At 40.3% G+C, this 12,895-nt stretch overlaps 1 pseudogene; it reads left to right on the plus strand.

The window, feature by feature from the left end:
• Positions 1-8,868: 8,868 nt before the first annotated feature.
• Positions 8,869-9,270, plus strand: LOC149229545 (sucrose synthase pseudogene; annotated as a pseudogene).
• The last annotated feature ends 3,625 nt before the right edge of the window (positions 9,271-12,895 follow it).

Below are 12,895 nucleotides of genomic sequence, written 5' to 3' on the forward strand. Positions count from 1 at the left end.
CATTTTTTGCATCATCTTTTCAAATCTCTCTGCCTAGAAAGATTTGTTGCCTGGTTTGCTTAGTCTCTGAGTGGTCAATTTCTGTCTGAAGAATTTCATTATTCTGCAAGCTTATTGTTTCGAAGTCTCTTCCTCACTGAAAATATTTGGCCTAGGTTTTCTTTTTGAGCAAGTTTGTAATTAGTGTTTTGGCACACAAGGCTTCTTTCAGAAGTTCTTGATTGTTCTGGTCCTCCAGAACAGGTGATTGTTTTCAATCTGAGTGTCAAGTTTGGTTTTTGATCTACTTGCTTTTCTTTCCATCATTTTGTGGCCTTATAAATTTTCTTGCTTTTTTAAAGTCTTCTTGACGAATTTGAAAGTATTTCTTTCTTGCCTTCTTGGTCAGTTTGTCAAGCTCTTTGCTACTGTTTGGGTCGTTTAGTACAAGTTGAAGCCTTTCTGCTCAAGTTTTCATTCATTTTCGAGTTTGTAAATTGCAAGGAATCCTTGTGCTCTTCTTTCGATCTTTGAGCTTTAGTTTCATTTAGAGTTATTTCAAAAAAAAAAATTGGTTGTTTCTTGAAAAAGAAAATATCTCAAAAAACGTTGTTTTTGTTTTCTTTTGCCAAGTTTGATTTTGGTTTCTTTTGATTTTTGAAAGTGAATTGCGATATTTTATGATTTGTCCTTCTTGTTTGGAGAGAATTTTGTATTCAAATTTTGTATCCTCTTAAATACTTAAGTTGGCTCATTAATAGTTATAAACAATTGCTTTCATTTTTTAGAGTGATTTAGGATCTTACATCTTCATTATACCTTGCATTAGGTTAGTTTGCATTGTTAAAGCATTTGTGGTCTTTTTAGTTTTTGTATGTGTGAAGTGTGTCTCAAGAAAAGAAAAGAAAAATTATTTTTCTTTATAGAAGTTTTGTAGAACCCACATAGATATCTCTTTTCACCGAAGAACATGTTATCACAAAAATAGGACCCTGATAAGCTGTTGATCAGACTATCTCAGTGTAACTATTTCAAAACAATATTTTAGTTGAGGCTTAGCCTCCTCAACCTGAGAGGGCTCTCTCAAGCGTTAATGATATTGATTACTGATAATATAGATGGCTAACTCTATCTTGGTTTGGTGTGTTTGTAGGTTGAAAAGATGAAGGCTTGCTACCATTGGGCTATGGAGTCAACAAGTCAATAAATTCAGTGGCAAGGTTTCTTGACATGAAAGCTGAGACAAATAAGGTTCTTAAACAAATACAATTCACTCAATAACATAGGTCAAAAGATTCATTGCATTACTAAAGGAAGTCAGAGCATAGGGTTATGAATTCGGAGTAATAATAATGAAATCTACTGCTGATGGTTCCAAGGTGGTTTACTCACAAGATTTAGAAAAAACACAGTCATCTCATTACTAAAGGAAGTCAGAGCATAAGATTATGAATTCTGAGTAATAGAAATGAGATCTACTGCTCAACACAATCATTCCATTACTAAAAGAAATCAGAGCACATGGTTGTGAATTCTGAATAATAGCAATGTAATCTAGTGCAGGTGGTTCAAAGATAAAACACAGTCATCTTATTGCTAAAGGAATTCAAAGCATTAGGTTATGAATTCTGAGTATTAACAACAAGATCTATTGCAAGTAATTAAAATAACATATAGATCAAGAAAGGATTAAACCCTATCTAAACTCAGTTTTGTTCAAGAAAACCTCTTTGTATTACCGATTGTAACCATAAAATAGGCTTATTAATTACAAAATGACAGCTTGACTGTCTTTGAAGAGTCCTAATTCAAGTAGGACTAAAACTCCTAAATATACTTCTAACAACCTTATCTAGTCTTCAATTAATCCTTTGTCACCTGCAACCTCATGAGGTCGAATTTGGTGATGTCTCGAGCCTTGCTATGAACCCTATTGTTCCATGACCTAACTGCCCTGAAAACCAGGAAATCTGTTTTCTGCAATTATGACTTTACCGTTATTCATGATCTTCAAACCATTTTGCTGGAAATTTAAAATTTTTGAGACAAATGACATGTGTTATCACTTCCACAGAACCTTGCCCTTCCACTGCTTTGTTCATCTCTACTGTGGCTGACCTTCAGACTTTGTTAGTTGAATTTCAAAATCTTCAATTTGCCTCTTCAGCCCTGAAAAATAGGTGTTGAAACAAAGCTTTTATCTCCTTATCCAAAATTTATTTTGAGAAACTGAAGGAGGTTGATGAGCCCCAAAAGTGGATAATTACTTGGGCTCATTCAACCTCCTAATTCGACTTAATCCATAATTCTCATTAGTTTATTGCATGTTTTTTATTATATTTATGCTAATAGAGTGAATTGGGTTAGTCATTATGCCAACAAGAATAATGTGTGCTTTGTGTAGCCTTTTTGGTCAACTTGGAGACAAAATTGAAGGTTTTAATGAGCACTTGGCAGCCAAATTCGTGGGAGAACAAGGGAGAGGATTTGTAGGAAGGTGTCCCCTTCATTTATGGGCCCTTACCTCGAATTCTCCTCCATCAGCTCAGAGTTCAAAGGCCACCAAATCAATTATCACAAGGGCAGCCAAGCAAGTCAAGTAGGACTGCTGTTAACTGCAAGTTTTGGGCAGCCGAGTCCCTAAAGTTTAGGAGGACTGTTGGGGTCCTCAATTTGTATAAATAAGAGGGCTTAGTGCCTCATTTTCAGTTAGTCACTTTATAGTCATTTTGTATTTATTTTTTAGTCATTTTGTAGTTCGATTTTTAGGCAGTAGATTAGCTTTGCTTTCAGCACATTTTCAAGTTCTCCTTGTGGACAGTTTTTGGAATGTAAAATTTCTTTTGATCAATAAAGGTGAATCCAGCTTTGCACCAGCTTTAAATCTCTCTTAGAAGACTATAGCTCTTGGGGTTGGGCCCATCTCAAGTGCCCAGTACCTCCTTTGTTTACTTTCATGTGTCTTTGCTGCATTCTTAGAATAAAATCTGCTATTTAGATTTAAATCTTGTTTTGTTATTTAGGTTGTTTTTGATGAGTAAAATAACTTTTCATGCTCAGATTTAGTTGATCGGTTGCTAACAGAAAAAGCTTCAAGAAAAGGGCCAACAAACATCTGTGGTTTCACCTCTCCCTCAATGGGATCAGGAGCTGTGACTAGGATGACTTTGCTGCCCACAAAAAAACTGATTTTGCTTTGCCATGCAATCACTAGTGTTTGATCTTCATGTGTAGAAGTTGGTTACAAGTTTAGACTTTCGTTTGCTTAGTTGCATGAGTTAAAATACATGGTTCCATTGCAGGTCACACTTCTATTCATTCTCTTTACTGACAGCTAGCAAATTAGGTCAATGTAACTAGGTCTTTGAATTTACAAGTCTTTGTTGGTTCAGATTGGAAAAACGACTTACAGAGCACCTGTACCACTCCTTCATCTTCTTATTCTCCATCAGCGCCAGCCACTCCACCCTCTACTTAGAATCCTTACCTCACGTTTTCCACATTTTCTCACATAACCCTAGTTTTTGTACATCATTGTTTCAGCGTTCTTTGAGCCAACTTAGCTATCTACACCTTCTCACCACTCCATCCACCAGTCCCTGGGCCACTTGAGACCCCTATCCTACCTCCATATCCATTCATGCATCTTTCCTCACTCACCCATCCTCCAAAATCTAATTTTTAAACATCATGTAGAAATTCCTGAAACATCTTGTAGAACCCCTGCAGACTTCCTGTAGAAGCTCACGAATGAGGTTTCTTGATAGCCAAACTCCGTGAAACTCTCTGGAAGGGTGTTAGGGACCCCTGAGGCCCTCTATGAACCTTCCCGACCTCTTCCAAACATTTCCTCTCGCCAATCCACCTTTGCACAGTCAAAAACAATTAACTTGTATGCATGATAATTGTGACAACTTATTCAAAAAGATGTTTTCTTCAGATAGTGATAACTTAGACACATGCATTTTACCTTCCTAGAAGTCAATGGCATCTCTTACAGTAGCTTGCATCCTCTTTTCCGCATCAGTAGGGCTAGCTGGTAAAATTAGGGTTTGCTAGGGTTTGCATTTCCTTTCCGCTTTCCAGTTTCTTTCTACAAGTAAATTAGCCCCTTTGAGTTAGCTTTCATTCATCAGTTAAAAAGCTTCTTCTAAGAGCTCATAGAAGTTGGCTTAAGCTCCTAGCGGACTTGTGCCAGCTGACCAAGTGACAGCTGCGGCAAGAGCTAGTACTTGTGCATACAACACCGTCGCTTCCAAGTTTGTTACGAACTGCCGGGTTGATAAAATTAAAGAAGGGAGTTCCAGGAGTTGCAGCATTATTGCTGCAATACTGGGGCCCACCATCCTTTTGGCCCCGTTGTCGGGGAAGCGTCAGAGTATTGGTGATTGCCGCTTTTCTTCTATTTTCCTACTCTCGCCTTCTGCTAAATAGTTTATTTCGTTTCCATTTCTGTAATTTCATTTCTGCAAAAGTAAAGTAGATATTTCCTGCTTTCATAGATTAGCATTTCAATTCCGCAATTTCATTTCTGCAAGCGTAGATTAGCATTTCAATTCCGCAAGCGTAGACTAGCATTTCATTCCTGCAATTTCATTTGAGAAAAATAGATTAGTCCTTTCCTGCTTTCATTTCAATTCCGCATTTTCATTTTAGCAAGATAGTTAGTTGCAGTTCAATCTATTTCAGTTTTCAAGGTAGAAGTAGAAAAAAGCAAAAATCAACCAAAAAGATTTCATTTCATGCCTTGTAGGAGTAGAGATAAGTTAGAAAAATGATTGCACAACACCCCCACTGCTTCACACAGCCAACATTCTCTCTTCTTCGATGGTTGTGATTAAAGAACCCTTAGGTGGACAGCAAGACATATTTGAAGAACCTCAAGGGAAGAAGAAGAAGAAACCATTCCTCTGGAGCAAATGGCTACAAGCAGAAATGTTGGGAGTAGTACCTTGTCCAAAAATGAATTTGAAAATCAGATGGAAGATTTCAAGAGTGATATGAGGCAGTTTCTTGCCATGCAATTGGATACCCTGCGGATCCAAAGGAAGCAAGAGGAATCCAAGAGGGCTTTGGCCATCTTTTGTCGCTGGTGCACTAGAAGGCATACTAGGAATGAATGTCCAATGCACTCCCTAGAAGTGTGTTTCGTTTGTGAAGAATACCACCCTACGAATCAGTGCCCTTCCTTGCCTGGACTTAAAGCTGCATATCAGAGAGCCAAAGGAGCCACTGAACCACTCTATTATATGAACCGAAGGAGGCCACATAGACCTAGATCTTACCAGCTGGAACTGCAAGGGACATCCGATACCTATTATGACCCCTATCAAGCCACTTTCATGCCTTCTTGGGGTCCCCCTGCTCATCCTTCCTAGCCCACACCCCCTCCTTGGTTGGATCCATCTCCATATTATGCCCAACCAGCTGCTCATTCGTTTCACTCTTATGCTCAGCCACAACCTCAGTGGAATGCACCTCATCACGGGTGGAGGCCCCAATACAACACTCCTCCCGCTTCTTTTCCTCCACCACCTGCTCATCCACAACCATTGCCTCCTACTCCACCAAGGCAACCCCAAATGCCTACCCAACCACAACCCCATCCACATCCATCTCAAATATACACCCCCACTCAACTACCCATATTACCATTTCCAAACCCGCACATTGGAATAGCTCAACCTAATTGCAAAGCTGAGGCACAACATGTCCAAATGACTCCTCTTGAGCTTAATGATCTTCACCATAGCTTAGGAAAAGCATTGCAAAAAACAGATTATCTTGAAAGCATTGAAGGACCACATCCGGCAAAAGAAGATTCAAAAGAGGAGATCAAAGAACCATGGGCTGCACCTGATGAAGAGAAGAGATTAGCATCAGAGATCGAGAGAGTTCCCTCATGGTTACCATCAAATCCTCCATGTACTCAAGAGAAAGATCAGCAAAAAGAGGAAGATGAGAAGGTCATGATAGAAGGTGACATGAAGAATGATCCAGATCAGCAAAAGGACCAAGGATATCAAAGCTATATTGAGACATGGTTCCAGACAGTCATTAAGTTGCAGCAGTACTCTCTTCTTCAGCTATGTTTGATCCCTTCAAAGTCAAATCATTTGGTCTCTGAAATCCAGATAGCTGTCAAAGCATGCATTTCAAGCCTCCACATCATCTTGTCTCTAATCTCAATGTGCACATGGCTCCATTGGAAGTATTCTTATACTTGAAAAGAATTTTGTTTTTCAAGTAGGGTAGGGTAGAAAAAAAAGAAAAAAGAAAAAGAAAAAAAAATGAAAATAAGATGAAAATAAAAATCTAAGGTGAAAACCTCCTCGAAGGTGCCTTAGATTGGCTCATTGATTGAAAACCTCCATGAGGCGGTCAATGGGTTGGGAAAAAAGAGAAAAGAGAATAAGATCTCTAGGTGAAAACCTCCCTTGGAGGTGCCTAGGGCAGGCAATTAGGGTGAAAACCTCCATGAGGCGCCCTAGTTGTTTTTCATAAAAGAAGGAGAAAAAGAGAAATAAAAATAAACCTAATTTCCATTGGATAATTGCAAGTTGCAAGAAGGACATTGCAGGTCAGGAGGATCACTCAAAACAAAGACAAAGGAATTTTTGTGCCTTCTACAGGAAGTTTTGTATTTCTACAGGAAACATCCTGTAGAACCTTCAAGCGAGCCAGATTCGATTTTGGAAGGGAATCTAAATCTTGGAATCTATTGGTTATGCCTGCAAGCATCCATTTTTCCATTCCTCACCCTTTTCCATCATTTTTTCCACCTCATTGTGCTTCTTTTATGAAAACTGTGTTTTCTACAGGAAGTTCTGTGTCTTCTACAGGAAGCTTACAAAAAAGCCAAATTGATCTCCGAAGAGGACCCGAAGGCTGGGAATATGTCCATGAGGCCTGCACACATCCATTTTTCCATCCCTCACCCTTTTCCATCATTTTTTCCATGTCATTGTGCTTCTTTCCTCAAAACTGTGTTTTCTACAGGAAGTTTCTGTAGAAACTACAAGTTAAAAATGGATTGAAAAAAGTAGTTTGGTGAACATGGTAGCTTCCTCAAGGGTTTAGAATTCCTCCTGCAATTTTCAAACTCCTCCTCCATCATCTCCATGCCTGCATCACAGCCCAAGCTCATTCCTTTTCACCATGCAAAAACTTGCAGAATTCTTTGAAGAAAAAATACATAGAACAGAATTTGTTTTTGCCCTAACTTGAAAACCATGCATCCATTTGAAAAACCATTTTATGGGGAATTGTACAGGGGTGATGGAAACATGCCTGAGCAGTTTCAACCAATTCCGGTGCACGTTTTCCAAGAAATTAGCCTCCATCACCTTCAGCCATTTTTGCATTTTCTCCATATCCGTGCATCCGTTTCAAAACCTATTTCATGGGGAGATGCATATGGGTGATAGTAACCTACCCAAGCCGTTTCAGCCAATTCTGATGCACGGTTTCCGAGAAATTGATCTCTGAAATCTTCAGCCATTTTCCATTTTTCTCGAAATCTGTGCATCCATTGATCGCAATTTTGCTATGGGAGGTGCATCATGATGATAGGAACATGCTCAGCAAGTTTCAGATTGATCCGATCTATCGTTCGGGAGCAATGGCGAAAACAAGTTTCGGTCCTGTGAAAATTCAGCAGCAGCAGCTTGAGGGTGCAGATCTGAACATGGAAACGAACTCCTGCAGCTTAGATCTGGGTAGAGGATACTTGCACAAGCAAAATAACCACACATCAGACAGCAAAGAGCTTATAGCACAAAGGATCCATCATGCAACCACCGAAACAGATGCATGCAGCAGCAAAAAGCACCTCACAGCAACCATTTGACTTCAGGTACGTGACTAAAACTCATTCCTCTGATTGCATGAATGTAATTCGGAAATAGCATGAGCAATGAGATGGTTGGGATTAAAAAAATCGGTGGCCAGCTAACTGGCCACCCTCATCTAGTTCAACAGCGCTCGGTGGGTGAGTAAGACACGTGCGCTCAGCCATCTCAGGAGGAAATTGGGAAACAAGTAATGGTGACTGTTTGACCTTCAACGTGATTGATGGAGTGATCACAGGTAGGAAATATGACGATTTGTGGCAGCACTTCCGTCTGCATGGCCAGCACATGTTTTTTCCACCTCACCACAAATCACGCAGCAACTAAAGAAGGCTCGGCTGAAACTCACGAACTGCTGTTCATCTGCACTTTCCACATCCTCAACTGAAGTGTGCACAATCGGTTAACCTATCGTCCTCCACTGAGTTTTTTTTACCTGTCTTCGAGATTCTGCTGCGTATCAGGCTCGCTCAGAGGTGCAGGGGCGCTCTACAGGCGTTTCTACAGGAAGCTGCGCTACAGGAAACCCAGCATACGAAGAAGCTTGGACTGTTCACGTCGAGGGTGGCAATTCTCAGTGAGGTAGGCCTGAACATAACTTTCCCATGCAAATAATTCAAAAGGTGGTGAATTCGACGTGTTGAGGGGGTAGGGAAAATGTGAATGCAAGTCTGTCTATGAATTCAAAAGCCGTTTTCTTATTGCTGCCTGGAATTGTCTTCGTGGTCTGCATGCGAGATTTTCTCCAGGGTCTTGAATTAAAATCCCTCCTGTAGAAAAATTGAGACACTGTCAAGGCTCATCGGTGAAAAATTGTGAATTTTATATGACTGTGTGCATAACAGAGACGTAGCTCTGCGCTCTGTGTAGAGAAATCTCAAAGTCCTCCTTCTGTACACGAGTAGGCAAGTTCAGAACAACAAAAACAGAGTTTTTTTACCATGCCAGGAGGGTTCATTAGAAAAGAACCTTCGGACTCCAAGAAATTGCGGGAAACCCTGAGGTGGTGGACTTGTTTTCCCATGCATTAGAGAATGAAATGTTGCTGAGAATAAAACATCAAGGATTGGACATCAAACCTGAAATTATTGTGGTGACTCGGTTGATTCCTGAGGCCTATGGTACAACATGCAATCAACAAATTGAAAGAATTGGTGGAACACAACATTCAAGGATCCTCCGGGTACCCTTTAGAACAGAAAAAGGAGTTCTGCAGAAATGGGTTTCTCGATTTGATGTGTGGCCTTACTTGGAAAGATTTTCAGAGGATGTATTAAATGAAGTAACGGCAGAGCTAAAAGGTCAACCTGATCTAATCATTGGCAATTACAGTGATGGAAATTTAGTGGCATCTCTGATTTCACATAGACAAGGAATCACTCAGTGCAACATAGCCCATGCTATGGAGAAGACCAAATACCCAGATTCAGACATATACTAGAAAAAATATGAAGAAAAATACATTTCTCTTGCCAGTTTACTGCAGATCTAATTGCAATGAATCATGCAGATTTTATTATCACTAGCACATATCAAGAGATTGCTGGAAGCAAGGATATTGTTGGACAGTATGAGAGCCACACTACTTTCACCCTTCCTGGTCTTTATCATGTGGTTCATGGAATTGATGTTTTTGATCCCAAATTCAACATTGTTTCTCCTGGAGCAGACATGTAGATTTATTTCCCTTATACAGAGGAGCAGCATTGTCTTACTGCTTTACATGGTTCAATTGAGGAACTCTTGTTCAATCCTGAACAGACAGTTGAACACATGTGTGTTTTGAATGACCATAAAAAGCCCATTATCTTTTCTATGGCAAGACTCGATAGAGTGAAAAACATGACAGGACTGGTTGAATGGTTTGCAAAGAAAAAAACACTTGAGGGATACTGTCCCCCACGTTCTGGGGAGGAAACCATATACAGAATTCCCATTCTGATCAGTGAACAAGCCAAAACAGAGCGTGAGGAAGCAAGATAGTGAGGCAGAGAAGAAAACTAAGGGTAAGGAAGCTAAGGGAAAGAAAACCTAGGGCAATCCATCACAGGAAAAGCCACAGGAGAAGCAAGAGGAAAAGCAAGAAAGAAAAGAAGGAAGAAACAGAGAGGGAAAAAACAAGTTTAATCCATGGAAATTGTTGCAGGTTGCAGGAACACAATGCGGAAAGGGGGCCTCCCAACACAAGCAGAAGGGTCCCTACCAAGTTCCCAGGCATCCTCACATCCATCCCCTCCATGAACACTCATTTTTTAAGGGTTCGAACACATTCTAGTCATAGTTCAACCTTCTACAGGAAGCTACAGGACTTTCTACAGGAAGTTCTGTATTGCTACCAGAAACATCGTGTAGAGCCTTTGGGCAGGCCAGAATCAATTATGGAGAGGGATTTGAAGCTTGAAGTCTATTGAGGAGGCATGAAACCACTCTATTCTTCCATCCTCCACTAGTTTCATCTCCTTTCGCCACCATTGCCACAATCTGATTGAATATACTTGCACAATCATACCAAAGCTAAGAATTCTCTAGGAAAAGGAGCAGGCAGTGGGAAGAAGCAGAGAGAAAAGCATGGTTTCCTGACCATGAAGAGGACAACACTTCAGAAGCTTGGCATGACAGGGAGGCCACCAGGGCCATCAAAGACAAGGAGATAGTTTGGTTGCTCAAAGGATGAGCAACACTTTCAGTAGGGGGGTGATGATGAGCCCCAAAAGTGGATAATTATTTGGGCTCATTCGACCTCCTAATTCGACTTAATCCACCATTCTCATTAGTTTATTGCATGTTTTTGATTATATTTATGCTAATAGAGTGAATTGGGTTAGTCATTATGCCAACAAGTCTAATGTGTGCTTTGTGTAGCCTTTTTGGTCAACTTGGAGACAAAATTGAAGGTTTTAATGAGCACTTGGCAGCCAAATTCGTGGGAGAACAAGGGAGAGGATTTGTAGGAAGGTGTCCCCTTCATTTATGGGCCCTTACCTCGAATTCTCCTCCATCAGCTCGGAGTTCAAAGGCCACCAAATCAATTATCACAAGGGCAGCCAAGCAAGTCAAGTAGGACTGTTGTTAACTGCAAGTTTTGGGCAGCCGAGTCCCTAAAGTTTAGGAGGACTGTTGGGGTCCTCAATTTGTATAAATAAGAGGGCTTAGGGCCTCATTTCAGTTAGTCACTTTATAGTCATTTTGTATTCATTTTGTAGTCATTTTGTAGTTCGATTTTTAGGCAGTAGATTAGCTTTGCTTTCAGCACATTTTCAAGTTCTCCTTGTGGACAGTTTTTGGAATGTAACATTTCTTTTGATCAATAAAGATGAATCCAGCTTTGCACCAGCTCTAAATCTCTCTTAGGAGGCTGTAGCTCTTGGGTTTGGGCCCATATCAAGTGCCCAGTGTTAGAGTCGGTCTAGTAGCCCTCCATCAGCGATCAAAGCTCTTTGCATTTGCATAAGTAGGTGTCTCATCAGTGTCTTGCATTCCATTAGGCATGCCATAACCCTGATGGAGGAGCTGGTGTCTTTATTCCCCTCTTGGCACTGCTGGATCAAGTTGTTTTAGTCATTAAACTTTTTCAAGGTTATTTGTCTTGTCTTGAGGTCAAAATTTCTAGGTCTAGGGTTTAGGTCAAATTTATCTTCAAGTTCATGTCTCTGAAGGTCAATAAGTACCCAGCAAGCCAGAGGGATGATTTTTAAAGTGTTTTTTCAAAAGATTATATCTTGTACACTTAATTTTCACCTTGGATTTAAAAACCCTGTTTTTAAAGCCAAAGTCATTTCTCAAAAATTTTGTGAAAATTGTAAAAAATTCAAAATGATTCGAAGGACAGCATATAACCCTGGCTCCCTTGCCAAGATCCCTCAGAGCCTATCCCTACAAAAATTATCAAAGAAAATCATCAAATCAATCAGTTTCAGGACAAAAGGAAACCAAAAAGTCAAGTTTATAAAGTGTCATGGAAAAACATTATAAAGTGGGTTATGATATGAAATTAATTCAAACAAGGCTATAAAAGCCCTAATCTCCCTCTATCAAGCCTCATTATGCATCCAAGTGATAGAGCAACTGATTGCAAGAGAGTTTGAGTGAAGTTTGTGAGTTGGGAAGGCGCGCGACCCGTCAAACCAGGCACGCGACCCGTCAGGCACCCTCCGCCAGTGTTAATTCACAACGCGCGCGACCCGTCAGAGGTGCGCGACCCGTTGGGTGAGGCGCGCGACCCATCAGCGCTTTCTCTGCAAAACCGCCAGCAAATTTGCCAAGGAGCCACAAATTGCTAAATTGTGCAAGGTAGGCCCTCCATCATAAAAAATTATTGCTTGTTACAGTTCAAGAAGGTCATGATTATATTTGTAAAGGTCTCCATTTGCAAGTAGAAGTCTCTATTATGCTTTGGCTTGAAGTTGTAAAAATTGCTAGGGTTTATTATGTTGTTTTGAGGTATCCCATTGTTCTCATTTTTTCCACCTCCCATTACATTTTCCTTATCATTTTATGTAAATTTCCCTTCCAAATTTGTTAAAGAGCCCTAAACCCTACCCTTCTTCCCAAGAAATCAAAAGAAAAATTAAACCCTAGCCCTTCCTCCCATATCATTATTGTAAATAAAGATGGAAAATAATGTATATGCAATAATCCTTTTCCTAAACTCCCTGTTTCATTATTATTCCCAGTTTCCCTTTAAAATATCCCTTCCTTAACATTTCCCTTGTGCTCCTTGTCCCCTTGAAACAGCATTTTAATCAGCAGTTTGCAAAGCAGAAACAGCAGTACATTTCAGCCACTTTGCTCCTAAAACAATGTCAGAAACCGAAACCAATTATGAGCAAAGTGATGACCATGCATCAGCTTCAGAGTTTGAGGAACAGAGGAGGCCTCACAAGGGTGGAAAGGGCGGTCATCATAGGAGAGAGGAGCCCACCTCTTTGACCGATTTGCAGGCTTGTCTAATGGCAGTATCATGCTTCCGTTATATGTCTTGCTATGAGTTTTGCGAGAGGATCTCTCGGATTCAGCATCACAGGGAGTTGGCTCGCTTATTTGTTTTGCATTTGCATGATGGACAT

Source organism: Pinus tabuliformis, chromosome J, assembly GCF_031772625.1.
Source record: "Pinus tabuliformis cultivar Carrire ecotype Pingquan chromosome J, CPIR1, whole genome shotgun sequence".
Taxonomy (NCBI): domain Eukaryota; kingdom Viridiplantae; phylum Streptophyta; class Pinopsida; order Pinales; family Pinaceae; genus Pinus; species Pinus tabuliformis.